At 35.8% G+C, this 4,066-nt stretch overlaps 1 pseudogene across 1 annotated transcript; it reads right to left on the bottom strand.

Annotated features, from left to right (window-relative positions):
* Positions 1-1,022: 1,022 nt before the first annotated feature.
* Positions 1,023-3,208, bottom strand: LOC306639740 (olfactory receptor 5D13-like; annotated as a pseudogene). The gene is made up of 3 exons: positions 3,199-3,208; positions 2,299-2,377; positions 1,023-1,947 (listed from the first exon to the last, which is right to left on the bottom strand). The product of its transcript is annotated as an olfactory receptor 5D13-like (transcript).
* Positions 3,209-4,066: the final 858 nt, after the last annotated feature.

Raw genomic sequence — 4,066 nt, 5'->3', positions numbered from 1 at the left:
CTTTTCAATTCCAGAATAGGCACACACTTGCTCCTGTTAATAATTCAACTATTCACTTTGGGTTTAACTGTGATTTCCATTGTTCAATACTGTGTCCACAAATGTGGCAGAGGGAGACTTGGGCTAGCTTTTGTTTTAGTACCTATTTGTGATTGACACTGGAAGAAAATATTCTTACTACTCCAATGGTTCAAAGAGAATCACAGACACTCAGCAGAATTACCCAGTCACTACGCACTATGCACAAGAGATATAAGTTTTCCCATCAGACCAGAACATATCAAGTTAATCAAGAGAAATTCTGACTGATGTAGGCAGGACTACCTAATCAATCAATCAAAATTGTGTTATATCACTGAAATTTTAATTTTGTTATGCATAGTATATAATATATACACAAATAAAGATTGGCATGCATGACAAATTCAGATTTAGAAATATCTATTTATGAAAGGTATAGTTATTTTAATTTTTGATGTCTTATCTACAATTACAAAATATCATTTATGCTAACACACACCATACAACATACAAAATAAAAATATGCATTTTGGGGGCAGAGATATGCATTATGCTTTTATAATGTACCAATGTTCTCTATATGAGATTGAATAAACATTCCTTTTAAATTTTGTGCCTGAGTGTTGAAGAATTCTTAGGTTAATGCACTTGATATTTCTCTATGGTAAGGTGTAAAGTTGCAAAAACTCTAAGTTCATTTCTCAAATATAACTAAAAAGGAATAGAATATTTATTTCAGAAACCAAATGGTAAAGTATTAACAGCATTCTTCCATGACAAACTAGATTAGAGATTTTAATTTCAATAGAAAGACTTGATTATTGTACTTTTTATTATTTTACAGCTTATTTTCCAAACTTCCATTTAAACAGACATTGACTTATCAATCAACTGGTGATTATATTAAATATGTACTGCTTGGTTTTTGAAAACTGAACTTTCAAATTGATAATCATTCCAAGATATCTTGAACCATTCTGCAAGATATTCTTAAACAGACATTATAATATGTGACATAATTTGGTGTTGATTAATTTTCTGTCTCCTTCACATCTTTGTTCCTGAGGTTGTAGATCAGGGGGTTTAACATGGGGATGACCACTGTATAGAAGACAGAGGCCACCTTAACCATGAGCCAGGAACTTTCGGTGACTGGAACACAATAGAGAAAAAGGATGGTCCATGGAAGATGGTAATGGTGGTCAGATGGGAGGCACACATGGAGAAGGCTTTGTGACAACCCCCACCTGAAGGCATCTTCATGATTGTGATAAAAATGAAAACATAGGAAGCAAGAATGATCACCAGACTGCTTATTTCATTCAATGTAGCAGACACTAAAATGATCTTCTGGTTAATATAGGGATCTGAATGGGATACAGCAATAATGGCAGCATGCTCACAAAGTTATTTATGATATTATTTCCTTGGAATGATAATTTCAGTAAAACATAAGTAAGTGTCAAGGAACAGACTAACCCCCAAGAGTATGATGCTCCAACTAACAAGTAACACAGCTTCTGGGACATTGCAACCATGTAGAGGAGAGGATTGCACATGGCCACAAATAGGTCATAGGTTATCACTGCCAACATGAATGTCTCTGTCACCACACATATGCATGCAAAGAAGAACTACAGGATGCAACCTGGGAAGGAGATGGTTCTGTCTTCCACCACCAAGTTTTCTAAGAGTTTGGGAGTCACCATGGTAGAGTAGCAGAAATCAATGAAGGACAAGTGACTGAGGAAAAAGTACATGGGGGTGTGGAGTTTGGGGTTGACCCTGATGAACAGGATCATGTTGCCCAGCACAGTGGCTGTGTAGATGGTCAGGAAGAGCAGGAACAGGGGCACCTGGAGCTCTGGATATTCTGAGAAGCCCAGGAGGATGAATGTCACTCCATCAGTCTGGTTTTCTTGGGTTCTGTGGATACAATGGGAAAGTTGATTCAGAGAAGAAAGTAGACAAATTTGGGTAAGGCAGAATGAAATGAGAAAACACTCAGAGTCTTAGTGGTTGTCCACAATGAGTGTCATGGGAAATATATCTGATAGTTATATTTGTTTACAAGCAAGCCTTAATTAATGCCATAATTATAATGGAGTATGTAACTCATACAATGGAATAATAAGAAAGCAAGTTGAGAGGGGAGAATAGAACTGCAGTTGGCCCTGACATATCTCCAACTAGCAAACTCAGCATTGCCACAGAACATTGAGCTAATGGGAAGAGCCAAGTGAGCTTTATGCATGAAATGGAAATTAGTGAACTTACTTATTTCCAAGGAAATACTCATCATGAGTTTCATCAATCTTTTCCCTGCTTCGCTTATTCATCTCTGAGAATTTAAACTCTAAAAAGAGAATTAATGACTCATTAAATTGATCAAGCTATATTTTCCTGTTGTTTCGTAGTTATTTCTGAACTGCTTTTCCCAGTGTCCTTCCCATGATCAGACATCCCTTTTCTTCACTTTTTCTATAAAATAATAATAGTTATAGAAAATTATAAATGTTCTTACCTCCTCGTGGTATAATCCATGTATTTAGTGCAATTTCAAGGTGAAACAAACTTAAGTACAATAGCCCTGACTGATTTTTTTATGTTGAAAACTTTTTCTTTTTTATGGGGTAGAGTGATGTCAGGAATTGAACTCAGGGGCATTCAACCACTGAGCCACATCCCCGGCCCTATTTTGTATTTTATTTGAGAGAGCATCTCACTGAGTTGCTTAGCTCCTCCCTTCTGCTGTGGCTTGCTTTGAACTCCACATCCTCCTGCCTCAGTCTCCTGAGCCACTGGGATTACAGGAGTGCACCACCACACTGGGTATGTTGAAACTCTCCTACCACATCATTCTTAGGTGGTCAGTTCAGTTTATCTCAAAACCTCCAAAGATGAGATGTTGCTTCCTGAGGAATTACAGTGGATTTTGTTTGGTTCAGAATTTTTTCTGGAATTCATTAGTTTTGGTAGCCACATAGTCCTTTCAATGTTCTATTTCTACTGGCTGCCTCTAGTTTATTCTCTTAATCTCTGGAGAATCAACATATTTTCCTCATTTGCATCATTTGCCATAGCCATGGTCACACCATTATCTGTCCTTATGAATAATTTAAACCCTAAAAGTTCATGCAGTATCTATAACATAACATACTTCACTTACATTCTTACCATGTACCATTATGTCACTGTCTGTTCCACAATAAAATAAAAATCCACAATAGCAAGGATGGAACACTAGGACATAGCAGGTACCCCATAACATTTGTTGAGTAAGTGGATGCATGGGTGTGAAGTGAATCAATTCTGCACTCTAATACTGTATGTGCATTTAGGTAAAATCTTATAACACTACTAAAGACTTTAAAATTGCCTATTGAATTACTACTGCACTGTAAACACACAAGCCTCTAAGGCTCATCTTGAATCCTACAAAACAAGTAGTTACAGTGAAATCCCATGGGATCCAAGCATGCTAAATTAGTATAAACCAAGAACAGTTATGGAAAAAGGGTCATTGTATTATTTTATATGTCCTGTGTTCCCTCAAATCACTTCAACTATGATTTTCTATAATTTAACACAAGTATTCTAATCCACATTATAACTACTTTTTGAAACCTAAAATAAAAGTAGGCACAAGGGAAAGATCATTCCACATAGAATACTTTGAGTTGCATGCTTTATTAGCTAAAATGAAATATTTCGTAGTTATCTGATTTATTATTATCTTATTATACAAGACAATACACACACACACTTGTGTTTCCTGAATAACATCCCTGCAAATTTTCTTCTTCAACTGCTCCTTTAGATTGCCTTCAATCCAATATCCATAATTTGACTTTGTACTACATTAATTTTTGTCCTGAATCTATTTTAATATAACACAAAGCTCATTGAGTCAAAATTCCATAACTCTGCACACGTTTTCAAATGTTTCACAATATCTATTCTTTCTTTCAATCTGCTTTTACATATTCTGAGCAGCTCAAGGCTGAAAGCAAAATCATTGCCATCAAAGACAAATATATGCTGA

The sequence above is a fragment of the Sciurus vulgaris genome (assembly GCF_902686455.1).
Source record: "Sciurus vulgaris genome assembly, chromosome: 11".
Classification (NCBI taxonomy): Eukaryota; Metazoa; Chordata; class Mammalia; order Rodentia; family Sciuridae; genus Sciurus; species Sciurus vulgaris.
This window is presented reverse-complemented; position numbering and strand designations above follow the sequence as displayed.